The 16994-nt window shown below is 42.7% G+C and overlaps 1 protein-coding gene across 3 annotated transcripts in view; it reads right to left on the bottom strand.

Annotated features, from left to right (window-relative positions):
• The window catches only part of PDS5B (PDS5 cohesin associated factor B), a 101619-nt gene extending 93171 nt beyond the window's left edge, over window positions 1-8448 (bottom strand). For 2 of the 3 annotated variants that reach the window (XM_083854748.1, XM_083854747.1), the window contains exon 1: window positions 8304-8447. The gene's annotated coding sequence lies outside the window, so the exon portion shown is untranslated. Of the gene's footprint in view, window positions 1-8303 lie in introns of all 3 variants that reach the window. The other variant, XM_083854749.1, reaches the window with a different exon arrangement.
• Window positions 8449-16994: the final 8546 nt, after the last annotated feature.

Genomic DNA, 16994 nt, shown 5'->3' on the forward strand with positions numbered 1-16994 from the left:
GATTCTATGCCACATTTGCGGCACAACGACAAACTCGTGGTGTGCGTCAGCGTGTGGGCTGGCTGTGCTTCCATCAGGTTCAGATCTGTGCTGATGTGCAGTAAGGACACACCTCATTTTACAGAATGGATCACTGCCTTAAGTGGCCTGTAACCCACTCCCCAATAAGACCTCTCCTCCTACCCAGGAGAGCATTAACAAAAAAATCAAATCAAAAACAATGATGAAAAATTGTATACACTCCCCACTGGATTGTGTTCCATTAACAGAAACCACTAAGACAAAAGTAACACCTATAGGAAACAAATGCTTATTCATTTTAAAAGCACAAAGTTTTCAACTGAAAGGAGGAAGTTTTAAATTATTAATAAATAAATATAGCTGCTTGCACTATGACTGTAAGCATGCAATCATGATACAACAGTTCAGAGAGTTTCTACCTATTACCTAAGGTACAAGAACTGTTCATTGCTCTCTCCTTATTCCCCTGAAGTTAAAAGGTTAACATAGCCAAACCAGACTAACAAACACATCTGGTAAATCCTGCTGACAGCTGAATCCATCACTAATCCACCTGTCTGCTAACAGCCAGATGTTGCTGTTTCTTTAGCACAAAAAGCTGGATTTGTTCACACCTCAGCCAGATTTGCAGCTCAAGAGCAGTCTGTCTTAATTAAGACAAAAAGCTCAGCTTACCATAGAAACAGCTGAGGTTTGGACACACTTCTACTAACTCCACTGAAGAGACCAACAAACTCTATCAGACAAAGGGACTAGAAAGTTTAGGGGTAACAGGAGAGGCATTCAACCAAGATGCAAAAGTAATGACAGAGGGAAGGGAAAAAAAAAAAAGAAAAAATAGAAACAAAACAAAAAATTCCAAACAAACCCCACCTCCATACACCACAGCTGACATACCCTATCAGTCTTGAGATTCCTAAAATGCACAATGTACATAAGTATCTGAAGCGAGGGCATCAAGAGGATGGAGCCAGGCTCTTCATCATGGTGCTGAGCAACAGGACAAGAGGCAATGGGCAGAAACTGACACACAAAGTTCCATTTAACACAAGGAAAAAGTCCTTTTCCATAGGGACGACTAAACACTGAAACAGGCTGCCTAGAGAAGTTGTAAAGTCTCCTTCTCCAGAGACATTCAAAAGCCACCAGCACATAGTCCCAAGCAATGTGCTCCCAGGGACACTGTTGGAGCCAGAGGGCTGGACTAGGTGGCCCCCAGGAGTCCCTTCCAACCTTACCTATTCTATGACCCTGTAAAGCCTAAGATGTGTTGAAGAAGGTGAGAGAGGAAGTACATTGTACAATGAAGCACTGGAAGCCCAAGAGGTATGAGGACAAACTAGACAGAAGTCATAAAAGAGAGACCAAAATAGAAAGATCAGTCGCAGCTGGCAGTAGGGGAATGCAGCCCCAGCAGATCTCAGTCCTTTCCAGAGCATTCAATGTGCAAACACCAGGTTACGTTGCCCTTCTGCCAATAACAAATAATTGCAAGAATCCACTGAAAAGCTCTCATACCTCACCCCACATAAAACCACTGAAAAACTCATTGCTACTCATTCCATCAATTAGCCAGACGCAAAGCTAAAGGTTACAACCTAAAGACTGACAGGAGCACATCCATACTGCAAATCTGTTTACTGAGTTTGATTAAAAAGGAACCATGAAAATACAGAAGTAGTTGTAAAATCACTTATTAAGAATTAAGAAACAGACTTAAAGTTTCTTACACAATATTAAAGAGAACACAAAGGAGCTGATATACCTGATCCTTTGCTACTTTTTTTCCACATCACAGGATTTCTTTTTCATTCAAAGCAAAGAAGCTATTCAACTTTTCTCCTTATAATTTTATGTGTGTCCCTTTTTAGACTCTATTTAAGCCACACTCTGAAGAGACTTAATTTCTTACTGGGCTTTTGTTTCGGCTGTACTGTTAGTGTGGAACAAAATTAACTTGGTTTTGCAACACTTCCACTAATTTTTCATAAAAATAAGTATTTGTCTCATTTCATAGATTACTAACCCAAGATACAAACTGAAATTTAAGAACTAGCAACCAATTTTACCTCTACAGTCAGGAATTTAGGAGGAGGAATTTAGGACACAACTTTTAAAGTATGCCAATTTATCCAACATCTAAAAGTAAAGCATCTGTTGAGCCAGGCACCAGTAGTCCGGGTCTAGAGCCTGTCTCCCAGGAAATCAATGCACTACTAATAGGCTCTTGTGGGAAGTTTGGTTTAAACAGACTTGCCTGAGATCACAAGAAACTGACAGAAGGAATGAATTCCAGTATCCCAAAGTGACATTCAATCATTCAAATTACTAGATATGCTTCTCCCTTCCCACAGTCCCCTGTCAATTCATTTTGCATTTTCCAGCTTTTCGAAAATATGTGCCCAGACTTTGATATGCAGCTCTAACTCCTAAATACAGTGGGTTGAAAAAAACCCCAGCACTAGTTTTATAACTAAAGACTATCATAACATATACTTAGAAGAACAGAAATTAATTTAAACTGTTTACTATTTTTAAAAAGAATTTGCAATTTCAATATTGTTTTAAAGCTTTTTTGTATGTAATACAGAAGATTCAGGGGACCATGGTCCCCTTTTTAAAAAAAGTTACTTTAAACGTGCCTTTATATGTATACACAAAATGCAGTATGGACAACCTAATGGAGAACTTACTACAGGCAACATTTGTAACTTTGAGGAAAACTTCCAAAATGTTTTGCATTCTCGAAGTACAGATCAGCTAGTCATTAAAAAAAGAGCGCAGAATATTTCTTTCCAAAAACTGTACATGCATCAAAATCTCTTTTCTTAGTTCTTGGAAGCATTTTTGAAGGAATTACAAACTGCATGATCCCAGCTGGGCAAATGGAAGACGAAATGCATCTCCTGTTTGTTGTCTCTTTGAAACACTTCCTCACACTCTTTTGAAGAGTTTATCATTGGCTTATCTATTCTTTTTTCCATTTCAAAAACACAGGAAAGCAAAAGTTACAGCCTGATTCTGACCAGTTCATATTCAGAGGAAGACGAGCAAATGTAAACCTTATTTTGTACCATGAATTAAGTGAATTAAGCACTTTGCTCTGTCCACAGACATCAACCATCTCAAAAGTTTTCAGAGTGACGACACGAAAAGCTACAGTTACTTCCATACACTTTGTTTCTGTGTTCAGGAACCACATATAATGCTTCATCCTCAACTACCAAGTAACAAAATCAACAAAATTATCAGAGAAAATATCACGCCTAATGGCAAGCTGCCTAGCATCTCTGTACATTTTCCCCAAGTCTTTGAAACTTGCCATAGGCAGATGCAGAAAAATAAAAATAAAAAAATAAAAATAAAAAAATAAAAAAAAATAATAATTAAAAAAAAAAATTCGCTAATGTAATTACAAGTTTTCATGAAGCGTCTTCTGCTCAATTCTCATAACTGACAACAATTCAATTCTTTTTGTTAAGAACAAAAACCTAACATATGCAGTGACAAAGACTTCCTAGAAATCTGACTGTCGTCACTGGAATGTATATCTAAGTCACAAAGCAGTACTAACAGAAGTGAACAGTCAAACTCAAGGTGGACCAAAGATTACATACAGGAAGTTTTGATGTAAATTTTTTTCAGGAGTTTCTCATGGACAGTATGTTTCTACTTACTGTGGGTAACTGTTAAGTTTTTGACTGGTTTGTTTTTCCCTTTTAGTAATTTTTTATTTGTTCCCTTTCTTTCTAATACTCTCAGGATGAAGGTTTTTGACATGAAGTGAGCTACAATGTGGATATACTGGGATGTCTTGAAGAGAACCAAAGGCTACTTTGGCAGAAGTTGTGGACAACCAGCTTCTCAAGAGTCTCTTCCTAAGTTATCACATTTTAGCTGAACCAAACACTCTTTAAAAGAGCTACAGACTCCTGTCCCCAGCACAGGAAGGACATCAGGCAGCAAGTCCAGAGGAGGGTCACAAAGTTGATAAGAGGTACGGAACACCTCTCCTATGAGGAAAGGCTGAGAGAATTGGGATTGTTCAGCCTGAAGAAGAGAAGACTTCAGGCTGACCTAACTGTGACCTTCCAGTACATGAAGGGAGCCTACAAGAAAGATGGATGGACTTTTCGCAAGAGCACGTAGTGACAGGACAAGAGCGATTTGCTTCAAACTGAGAGTAGGTTTAGATCAGATATTGCGGAAAAATGCTTTACTCTGAGGGTAGCGAGACAGTGGAAAAGGTTGCTCACAGAGTTTGTGGAAGTGTTTAAGGACAGGTTGGATGGGGTCCTGAGCAATCTGGTCTAGTGGAAGGTGTCCTGTCCACAGCAGGGCAATTGGACCTATAAAGTCTTTAAGGTCCCTTCCAACCCAGGTCATTCTATGTTCTGTGACAATGTAGTTTACATGAGTACAATGGAAGCAATTAAAACTATAACATTTTTGACTGCTAACTTCATGTAATTTTTTTGTCCATTAAAAAGCCCGAAAGTGAAGCATCTGATTTCAGCAGCGGAAACATTCACCAGGATTCCTAATTAAGTCAGAGAAAAAGTACACACAGTTAGTATTGTCTGGAATCGATCTTTAAAGAACAGGGTCTGAATTAGAAAACCCCAGATGGGGTCCTGATCCCTGGTTACGGTGCTCCCGTATAAACGGTGACAGACACAAGATGATTAGTACAAACATCCCCATCTGTTCCCAATGAGGTATGGCACTTTTTTATTATTATTTCTTGAAGCATATTAATACCAAAGTTGTTGTGTGCTGAAAAAACAGAAGTGAAGATCAGGCAGTATTAAACAAGCAAAATGTTTTTCCAGTGCTTGGGGTGGGATGCAAAAGAGTAAATTCCACAGATGGGGACAAAGCAATAGCAGTCTTAACCCTCAGAACCTACTTCAAGGACTTCTTCACACTTCAGAAAAGGCTGATACACAGTACACACTGAGACAGACAGTAATAACCTTTAAAAAAGAATGCAGGTGCTAACATTGTGATCCTTAGAAATGAAACTAAAATATTATTTGTATTTCATTTAATTCTTTCAAGTTGGATTTATTACAGCAAATATTTGCATAAACAGCTTTTTCTTATTGTGGAACTCCTAATGGTCCAAAGAGGTTTTGAAACAAACCACTAGCTTCCTAAAATTACAAAGTTAATTTTCATTCATACACCTCACTTTTCATATATTTTTTCTTATTTTTACTTGACAGAACTGTATTAACTTCTGTTCTAAGTAACAGAGCTAAGCAGATAAAAAACACCTCAGCTTTCTATATGACTACATTCAACTGAAGAGGCCACCAATAGAAAAGCAATAGGTATGTAATTTATATACACGCACAGCCTTGACTTTTAGATGTCCAATCTCTGAGGGGAAAACAAAATTAAAGCATATATTTTACAGTCCTTTAAAAGCCTTGATTCCTTCCAAGATCTGTCAGTGTTATTCAGACAGTCCAGAGGGTCTACAAACCTGGAAAACTAACACACTTCACCACTAAGGACTATGACACTAACACACCTCTTAAAAGTTTCCTCAGTTTTCCCTCACCACCTAGTAGTTTCAGAACTGACTGAAAGCCTCCAATGTTCTCTCAGTCTATCCAAAGATTATTTCAGGTTGCAGTATTGACATTTTGTGCTAAGAGTAAAACATCATTACTTTAGATATCTGTTAAAAGGAGAATGATACTGACAAGTGGTAAGATAATGTTCTACATATCAGAACTACTTTTTGATTCTAAAAAGGAACTTCTCTGAAGGCAGCAGGAAAGACATACCTTCCTTTTTCTTGGCATAATATTTGGGGCAAGCAATATAAAGGGATAGGGATATTAGAGTGAAACTGATAGGGAGAAATAATGAGTTGCAGAATCACATTTTCCTTCCATCTCAAGTTCTTCCTGCTCAGCTTCACATTTTCTTATTTGTTGCTCCCATGAAAATTTTCTCATGCAACAAGTAGTCTTTATCACCTCTCCCAATTCAAGTTTAAAGAAAAAACACCTCATTACTCCAAACATCTTTAAATGAAAAACCTTTACTAAACCAGAAGACACATACTCACATATACATCCCCTTAGACCTCTGGATGACTATAAATTGTGTGACTGAAGAAAGAGAAGAAAAAGGCATAACCTGAAAGCCTGGTAGAGAGCAACACATCCCAAAAGAAATGCATCTCTCCCAGTCTACAGGAGGTAACAGAACCTCCTGTTCTACAGATAAAAACAGATAATGCCTGAGGTTATGCCCATATTTCATTACTGTGCTTTTCCAAATGCTAGCAATGACTGTTGGCTTTTATATAGTTAATTACAGCTTAATGACAACTTGAATGACTTGCTCAATTTCAGTCCATAAGTAAACATGCTACATAAAGTCTAAATTTAATATTTACAACAGAAAAAAGAAGTTTCATACAAGTGCTAAACATATGGTTTTCCATTTTAATTTATTTAGTTGTTTCATCAAAAACTGAACTATAGTTTACTCCGTGTGGATACTAACTAGTAAAGAGGATGCAAGAATCACATAGGCAAATACTTCAATATAGGATCTTCATAAAAAATCCCAGAGAAAACACCACACCCAGACACATCATACTCCCCCAACCCTACAGTAACTAAGTTCAGCCTTGCTTTAGACACAGACACAAGATGTCATGCAAGGGCTGAAGTACTAAACTACTTTCTCTAGCAGTGCATCCTTTCAAAGGCTGTGATGCACACGATACACACACCTCTGCTAAAGCACCTTACCTGATGGCCTGTCACTGTCAGTCTTCTTTCAGGTGCTCTGAGCATGGCACACACTCAGCTCTTCCACTTCTTTTTGAGGAGTTACTTTACACAGTGTAATATCTAGCATACCTACAGTACATGCAAAACATACCAGGCAACATTTCTACCACCTGAAAACTGAACAACTCCACTACTCTGGAAAGGGAAAACCTGAAAGAATGCACGCCGTCTTACTCCCTTCCCAAAACGTGATTTGAGGCTCGTTTTCAACTATAAAGCCACTCAAATTTTCAACGCTCCTTCTACTCCATCCCCAGCGGAAAGAAATCAATTACAGCCAAAGCACCTACCCGGCAAGCACAAAACAAAGACCAACAGGAGAAGGCTTCAGCAGTTGTGTTAAATGGGAAAACACAACGCCGAACTAAATAACCACAGCTCTCGGAAAGCCACCACGCAGCAAGCAAGCATAAAAGTCAGAATAAGGCTGGCAAGACAAAACACAGCTCTGTAGGAGCTGCTCTGCTGCAGTTTAATCTTCCAGGACTGCTCGCCGTCATTAATTGTTGATTTGTTTTGAAGAGCAGATAGTGATTTATTTGCAGCGGGATGAAGTTACGGACCTAAATTCCTGACCGGAGGCTCTCGACGCAAACAATACATAACCTATAAATTAACCATTCTCCATCTGGCAATTCAGATGTAAAATTCATAGTTTTCCATCTTCCAGGCGGCGGCAACCACCCTCCCCCAGCTCCCCCCGTCCTCCCTTCCCGAGCGCTTTCTAACAGAGCCTGATGCGAAGTGGGAGGGAAAAAAAGAGGAGGAAAGGAAGGGGGGAAGAAGAAGAAAAAAAAAGCCAAGGCAGCGTGAAAGAAGAGGGCTCGCACAGGAGCGGGGACCCGCCGAGGCGCGGTGGAAGCGGAGAGCCCGGGCGGGAGGGGACGGGGACGGCCCCAGCTCAGCCCGGCACAGCCCCAGCCGCCCCAGGAGCGGGACCGGGCCGGTGCCCGGGGCGGGGAGGGAAGGGACACCGGGGAGCCGCGATCCCTCACTCACTCCCTCCCTCACTCGCTCACTCACTCGCAGCCACGGGCGAGCAGCTCCCCGCCCCCCCCCGGCCGGTTCCCGCCCGAGGAGCCCCCGGCGCTGGGGGACCCCGCCCGCCGGGCCCCGGGGCGAGGGGTGACCCCCGGGCCCCCCGCCAAGGTCACCCCCTCGCCCGGAGAGCCGCCGGGAGGAGGAGAAATTCAGTATTTGACGGCGGCCACGGACAAGGGGGGAGGGGAGCAGCCCCGCGGAGGGGCGAGGGGGATGGGAAGGGGAGCTCACCACGGGCCGAGGGGAGCTGAGCTCTGCTCTGCTCTGCTCTGCCCTCCCGCTCCCCGCCGCTCCCCGTCCTCCTCCAGCGCCGGCCCCGAGCTCGCTCCGGGCGGGCGCCCCCCGCGCCCCCGAGGAGGGAAAATGGAGCGGGGCCGGGGCGGGGGTACCCGCGGCCGAGGCGCCGCGCTCGCTCCTTACCCGCCGCAGCCGCCTGGCCTCGCCGGTCGCAGGCGGGTCCGCTCCGCTCCGCGCCGCCGCCGCTCGGGGCTCGGAGAGGCGCTGCCGCCGCCGCCGCCGCAGCCAATCGCCGCCAGCCCCCTCCCCTTCCGCAGCGCGCCCCGGTCCCCCCGCCGGCTTCAAAATGGCGCCAACTCGGCTCCGGCTGCTCCAATGGAAGCGCCGAGGGGCGCGAGCGCGGCCAGCGCGGGGCACCAGCGCCCCCTGCCGGCCCCCGCGGGAGCGCCCCCGGCACGGCACGGCACGGCACGGCCCGGCCCGAGAGGGGCTGAGGGTGACCCGGCCCGGCCCGACCCGAGAGGGGCTGAGGGGGGCTGAGGGTGACCCGGCCCGGCCCGGCCCGAGAGGGGCTGAGGGTGACCCGGCCCGGCCCGGCCCGGCCCGAGAGGGGCTGAGGGTGAGCCCGGCCCGGCCCGGCCCGAGAGGGGCTGAGGGTGACCCGGCCCGGCCCGGCCCGAGAGGGGCTGAGGGTGACCCGGCCCGGCCCGGCCCGGCCCGAGAGGGGCTGAGGGTGAGCCCGGCCCGGCCCGGCCCGAGAGGGGCTGAGGGTGACCCGGCCCGGCCCGGCCCGGCCCGAGAGGGGCTAAGGGTGACCCGGCCCGGCCCGACCCGAGAGGGGCTGAGGGGGGCCCGGGCCACCCCCGCCGGTGCGCGCCCTGCGGGCCGCTGGGGCAACCCCTTCCCCAAAACGACCAATTATTAAAGAATTGTTGTGGAGAAAAAAGGAATAAAGTCGTCTAACAGCGGAGAAAAAGCAGAAAAAGTAGCGTAAGTCACTCATCCAGCCCTTTGCTCTGCCTTCAGCGAGTGCAAGAGTCCGAGGGGTTCCCTTACAGGAAAAGGCAAACAGAAAAGCAGTGTGGTTTCTTCTCGCCGCTAAAAGGCTTCATTTGTTGTAGAATCAGAGAATAAGCTGGAAGGGACCAATGAGGACCATCGAGTCCAGCTCCTGGCCGTGCACAGCACCATCCCCAAGGGTCACACAGTGCCCAGAGCAGTGCCCGAACTCTGCTGGGATCTCCAGGCCGTGCTGTGACCGCTCTCCTGGGCCACCTCCCCCAGGGCCCGAACACCCTCTGCGGGACGAGCCTTCTCCCCATGCATCAGGACAGCATGGGTTTAGAGGATTATGATTTCAAAAACACAAATCACACTTAACGGATCTGCTGAAATATACCCACGGCTTTGTCCAGCACCAGAAACACTTGACAGACTGTTAGCCAAGACATTGTAGTAGTGTTTTGAGTCTTTCAGGAAGTCCCCTCAAGCTTTCTGAACTTGCTTATACATTGTAACCAGCATAGTTTATCTTCATTCGGGGCTAAACTATCTCCTTGTGTAATACAGACTACATCAGCCCAACCAGAACTATTACATACAAATCACTTTTCAGGCCCCCAAACTCCTCTTATTTGTATTTTTTTTCCCAGTGACTTATATTCCTTCTGGGGAAAAAAAAAAATTGTCTGACAATCTTGGAGTCAAGATATATAACTTTGTGATGTAGATTGAACAATTTCCCCTCAGTTCCCTCATTGCTGTCTCTCTGGGCTCACCGAGTATAAAGCCTTAGGTTAGGGAACACGTCCTTTCCCAGTGGAGCACTTGCAGGTGTGTGCAGGGATACTTACAAAGCAGCAGAAAACTGAAACACTCTTAGAATTCTCTTAATTATTACTCAGTAATTGAAATTGCAAACCCCGGCGTATGACCGTGAAAGTAAGCGGTGAGCTAAGATGCTCCGTAGGCAAATGTCGCTCCGTTTTTCCGATGGAGCAGGTCACAGCAGCCCCACTTCCAGCCTGACCAGGACGGCGGGAGCGGCGGGCGCCCATGGGAGCGGGACGGGGCGCTGGATAACGGGACCTCCCCCGGGCACGCTCCGCCCTCCTTTCCCGCCTGCACCGAGAGCTTTCGCGGTTTTGGGAATCGGCGCTTGAGAGGCGACTCTCGCTCGTTCTCTCCCGTCTCGGTTTGGCAGTGGCGCTCCCGGCCCGGCGGAGGGAGCCCGCCCGCCACCGCCGCTGGCTCGGCCGCGCTCCCGCCTTGGGAAGCGCCGGGAACCCACGCTCTGCCTGCGGGACAGGGCAACGCGCACCCGCCCCCTTCTCCATGCGGTCCCACCAGGAAAGAGCCGCACAGTGCCAGCTGTGCCAGCCCTGGCTGCGTCCCGAGGGCAGGCTCAGCCTTCCCCGCCAGAAACGTTGCATCTCTTATGGAACTGGTGACTCTAAGCAACACTGCTAAATTTTAGGGGATTTGCCACTTCCTAGAAGTGTAGGCAAGTTGTGTAACTGACAGAAACTGTATATCTCAGAAAGACCAGATCTTTTACACAGAATCATCAAATCATTTAAGGTTGAAGAAGACTTTTAATAACTCTGTGGCCAACCATTGAATCAGCACTGCTGAGTCCACCACTAAACCATGCTCCCAAGTGCCACATTTACATGTCTTCGAAATACCTCTAGGGATGGTGACACCACCACTTCCCTGGACAGCCTGTTCCAGTGCCTGACCACCCTTTCAGTGAAGAAATTTTTCCTAATATCCTAAACCTCCACTGCCACAACTTGAGGTGATTTCCTCTTGTCCTGACACTTGTTACTTGGAAGAAGAGAGTGATCCCCTCCTTGCTACAACCTTCCTTCAGGCAGTTGTAGAGAGCAATAGAATTCCTGCAGCCTCCTTTTGCCCAGACAAAACAACCCCAGCTCCCTCAGTCATTCCCCATAAGACTTATGCTCCAGACTCTGTGTGCTAAAAACACTTTCCACATCTCAGTGTTCCAGTGACAATGATGAACACAGTCAAAGAACACCCTTACACAGCAGTATTCTTCTCACAGCCTTCTGTCTGTAAAAACATTGTGTGAAAACAGAAGACTGCGGTGACAAGAGCCTTTTAGTCCCTACTTTATCAGATTGACAGTCTCTCCCCTTGGATCATTTTAGTTACCTTTCTCAATTCATTCTTTAAATTTGTTGTGTCCTTGCAGACTAGAACTGTGCACTTCAAGATAGGAGTACAGTGAGATTTCCTTCAGAGCAGTGAACTGCTTTCTGTCTTGCTCTCAGTACTATTCCTGATGACACCCTACATCTCTGTTGTTTAGGGTTTGCTTTTTGGGTGGTGTTTTTTTTTGTTGTTGTTGTTGGGGGAGTTTGTTTGTTGGGGGGGCGGTGTTCCTGTTGCAGTTTCAGACAAAGATTTCAGAGAGCTGACATCAGCAACTTCAAGATTTCATGAACTTAGACTTCCAGGTTTGACAGATAATTCTATGCTTTACCTTACACTGATCTACTTCTCTAAGCCTCCCTTTTTACCCACCCCCTTTTGTGAGGCCTTCTGGAGTTCTTTACACCAGCACAGCATCTGATTACCTGAAACAGTTTAACGTCATGCAAGTATCATTCTGTGTGCATTCCCTTTCCTGGATCATTGATTAAAATCAAAGATTGCTGCATAAAACAACATAAATAAGCCCAAATATTTCTGGGAGAGAGCTTTGCTGAATTTTCTCCACCTGAGAAAGTAACCAAAAATACTCTCTGCTTCCATCCCTCAATCATATTTCCAACTCAGCATAGGACATTCACTTCAATTCCATGACAATTTTGTTTGTCAGCTTTTAGTAAGAAAGCTTCACAAATAACTCTTTGAAAATACAACTATGTTCTCTGGTTCGTCCTTGTCCATGCACTTCCTGACTCACAAACCTGCTGGAAATGTGTGATTGTGTCGCTATCTCCCTTCACAGAAACTACACTGGCCCTTTCCCAACACATTGTCTTGATCCATTGGCCCTGCAATCATACTCTTTTATGGTATTGGCCTTTCAGTGTAAGTAGGAACAACTGTCAAGGTAATATCAGGTTTGTGAAAATGATTCTTTTGTTTCCAGCATAGATAAAACACTTCCCTTTGTTTCTCTTTTAATTGTGACTCTGAAACAATTGCATCAAAAGTATTTGACTAGCAAAACAATTCAGATTAAATATATGTAATTTATCTACTAAACCCTTCACTCTGGAAGGGGCTTTAGACATGTAGGAAGGAGACTTTCTACTTGCAAGTGTAGTGATTTGTCTCAGAGAAAGAAAATTTTGTTAATTTATTGGTGTTCCTCTTCAACTAAATAGTTGATACTATTATGAACATGAGTTAACTTTGCAACTAATTTTAGTATCTCATATGTCTCTTAAGTAATTTGCAAGGAAGCCACATGGAAACAGTGACTTTAGATGACTGGAATTTTTAGACTCTTACTCTCTGTGTGTGCTGTCTCCAACACTGTCTCCTTGTAAACAAAAATCAAACAGCTGAATAAAACAGCAATGCTCAGAATCTACTAGCTTCAATATACGTGCAATATAAATTCTGAAGTTTAAAAGTTTTGTCTTAGTGCTAACAAGTCTGATTCTACCAGAAATACCTATTTGTGCCTGTCTTCTGGCTGTTTTCTAATAGGAAGACAAGAGTCATTAAGTACTATATGGTATTTCACCAAAACAAGCAAACCAAACCAGACAAAAACCAACAAGAGCAAAGCTAGAGAGCATATGAGGATGTGATGTTATTCTTCAGGGCAAGGATTGCAGAAAGCCTTTCACTCCACCTACTCATCTGCTTTCTTCATTAAATAGTTAATAGCTACACTGGGACACCATTAAGATTAAATGGCCTACTAAAGCAAGGCAGACTATTAAAGCAAGAAGCATTACCTCCCTTACTAAACTTGTCCTCAGTAGTCAGCTGTAGACATATCTTTATCTCCGACTTCTTCCCAAAGAGGTCATTGCCTATTTGGAGACATGTATGGGAAGAGAACAATAAAATGCTTCATGTTACAGTAGTCACAGAAGCAAAAACATAATTTAGATTTTTAATGTCCTAAAACAGAATCAGTTTATTCACTGCAGTAAAAAAAAGTGATGGTGCATATTTTGCCAACCAGGGCATCCTATGCCTTTATGCCTTAACTCAACAAACCAGCAAATCAAACCAACAAATCAAACCATCTTGCCATCTGATAGGAATAGGTTAGAGAGCATTAATACACAAACCTTACATCTTCTGAAACAAGTCTGTTTATGGCTTCACAGCTGCTTTGTTGCTAAATGTCATGGAACCTTCTTGCTGACCATATCTGCACAATGTATTCCTACAATTTAGCACTAATACAACCTAGGGAAGCCAGCATCTAAAAAATCACACTTGTAAGGAGAAAAAAATTATTACTCCCTTGGTGTCTTGCAGATAGGTATGACAGTAGTGAATACAGTAGTGAATTAGTATTTTGGGAGCCTGTACCAGTAGTCTTTCCTTCCTTGGTGATTAGCTCAGTTTGTCAGTGAACTAAATTAGTTTCTCCGAGTTACCTATAATTAAGTGCTCTCCATCCTTAATTGAGATGTAGGATAGGACGTGAGAGAGTATAGTATGTAACTTGAATATTCTTAAGCAATGCCATTAGCATAACAAAATGGGTATAAATTAAGAACTTTCTACTGTAAGTTGTATCTGTTAAGTGAGCATCTCAGTTGTTCAGCTTGAGGAAATCAAATAAAAGTAATTTCAGGTAAAAACTGAGTGGCTGAAATGGACAAGTATTCAACCAGAGAGAGGAGATGTCAATATGGACATAACTAAGCGCATTGCACTAAACTTCTGTAGTATTTGATCACCTTCTTTCCTCTAGCTTAAACATTAGTATATTAAGCATTAAATACTTGAAGATATTGTGCTCTGTAAAATGCTGGGTATTTTTTAGTTACTCTATCTGGTGCTTTCTTTCTTCTACTCACACTTTTTGCTTTTACCATTCCACTGTCTGCCCTCTGTTTAAAGCTACTTATTTTAATGTCCCATTGAATTTCAGTCTACTGAAGGCAGTCTTACACTCAGTCTCCTTCATTTTTATGTAAATGGAAGATGCTATTTAGAGAGTCCCACAGACTAAGCAGTGACTGGACCTTCACCTTGAGTGTCAGCTTCCTAGAAACTCCCCATGCTCTACTTTGAAAGACATGAATTGTTCAGAATCCTGTTTCTTTGGCTGGCTTTCACAGCTCAAAAGCTCAGCTTTGTTGTGGGCCAGCAGTTGTTATATTGTCTAGAGGACTCTGTCTTAAAAGTTAAATCTCACCATTCTCTTAGTTCTGTTTTGCTGTAGCACTTGAGACCTAAATCACTGAACAGGTGCCTTACTGTCAAGAAAAAAAAATCTATATATTGTGCAGATTTCAGAAAAAAATCATTAAATGAAAGGTTTCAAGAACCTCCAAAATAAAATAACTAGGTGTTACTTTTATTTTTTGCCCCACTATTTTTACCTCCAAAAGGACTAATCCAATACCAGAAGGGAATCAAATAACAATATTTAAATTACAAGTCAGTATATAATAGTCAAAATAAATACTAATCTAGCCATGACTTAAACATCACTTGCTACAATCTGTTGAATATATAAAACAATACTCCTATCTCATATAATCAGCAGGCTATCTGGAATTTTTTTTAAATATATAATTTTATCAAAACCCTAATTCTTAAGTCAATTTTCAATTTGAAGTTTGAAAATAAAACTCTCCATATTATCTGTGGCAATTAATAGGTAAAAAGCTCTTACTGTATTTTTACCTCTGAAACTTTGATGTGGCATTTACATACCAGAATTCCTCTTTGTCATATAAAAACTTCAGACAATTTGGGAAGCAACATTCCTGGTTTGTTGAGTAAACCAGTTCTCTTAAACTTCACCAGAATTTCTCCCTAGAGATAGTTCAATTCAAATTCAAAGAATTATGCAAAAGTATTTCTTAAATCATCTTGAAGCCTCACTTTTTCAAACAAGATTTAGTAGAGTGACAAGACAAACTATGACCCAAGGCCCTTCAGAAGGATGGTTGAATCTAAGTCTGTAACTAGTCCTTGTGAACTCAAATAGATGCTATATTTAAGTGTTATTAGAAGAACAACGTTATGAGTAGAAGAAAGAGCACTCTGCTATGCCAAGTCTGATAATGAGATCACAAGATCTAAATGATTGAACTTTCATCCCATATTAACCCTTAAACATAAATGCCAATCTCATGTAGTGCCTGTTGGATAATTTTATTTTCCCCCCCTTTTAATAACAGATAGAGTCTCATCATTCTACCTATCTTAAATTTGCCTGATCTTTCCTATTAAAAGGCATAACACAGGCATTTATTGTTTCACTAACAAATATTTAATTTCCTGCATTAATATTTTTCATGCCAGCTGCCTTCTTTATGCTAAGTTATTTTGTAAAGTTTTATCTAAAATATTTCTGGAAGCAAATTAATGGAAACCTTTCCATACACAAAAGAATAGTGTGATGTTTTTATTAAATATGGCCAGTTCTCAAACAAGAACAAAAGCCACCAGTTTAGAGGACGCAGGACAGCAATTAGGCAACACCATGGGCAGAAAAGAGTAGCAGAAGCACTTTCTCTGGCAGTAATTTCATTTCAGTGTGGTTTACCTGTAATTTGAAATTGCACCTTAAAACTTTTTTCCCTACAGAACCTGAAATTGGGCCCACACAGAAGAAAGCAGTGCAACAACTTAGCTTGGTACAAATATCAGAGATCTCTGCATTGCATTAAAGCATCAACTGCGCCAGTGAACCATAAAGGAATCAGGATGATCCTCCAAAGTGGTCAGTTGCCATCTTCCCTTTTTAAGTGGGAAATCAAATGCAAAAACTACTCTGAGAAAATGCTCCATTTGCAAGTTCAAACATTCAAGTTACATAACATCAAAACTCTTTTTTAGAAAGAACATTACTCACTTCCTGTATGCATATAAATTGATGTGATCTGTAAGGTTCAAATCAAACTTACGAGACACTTGGAAAACTGAATCAAAATCCGATTACATGAGGTGGAAAATTTTCCTTTCACTCTTCTCTTAGATCAGTTAAAGCCTACAGTTTATCAATGAATATGAAGGTGATGTACTAAATGTCTAGGAACACAGGAATAGATAAATTTTCATAACTTGTTATGAAATAACAATAACACTACCTCACTTTAGATTTTTACCTCTGTGAGACACTTCCACCACAATCATAGATGCATGTTACAGGAACTGTGGTTTGGGTAACACATAGTAGTGGTACTTGGTAGCATTCTGAGTAAATTTATAAACATACGTAAAAAGGAAATTATAAAATTAGAAGTCCTCTGAAAACAAAGAAAAACGTGATCTCTTAATGCTTCTTTGTAAATATTTTCACAGTTACAATGTTTAATCTCTTGGACACTGCTTTTTCCTTCCCTATCAGCTTCTCCTAACAATGTTTCCAATGGAACTTTTTTATGGACAAGGAATATGGGGAAATTATTTGCAGCTTTGTCTCAAACAAGAGACTTCCCATGTGCTACATGATTCCCACGTAGGAGCTGTAGCAGCTGTAACAGGATCATCAGGGAAAGTGTATTTCATTATAGTCAATGAGGTTGAAAAAATGACATTAGAGTACTGCCAGTTGTAACATGTGGCTTATTTAATTAGGTACAAGTAATGGGAGAAGTCCCCAAATTAAATACATCTGAGACAATTACTGCATACACAACACGAATGCTTGAGAGCTCTGATCCCCATATATTGCCTTCAAAATGT

The sequence above is a fragment of the Zosterops lateralis genome (assembly GCF_965231275.1).
Source record: "Zosterops lateralis genome assembly, chromosome: 2".
NCBI classification, from domain to species: Eukaryota; Metazoa; Chordata; class Aves; order Passeriformes; family Zosteropidae; genus Zosterops; species Zosterops lateralis.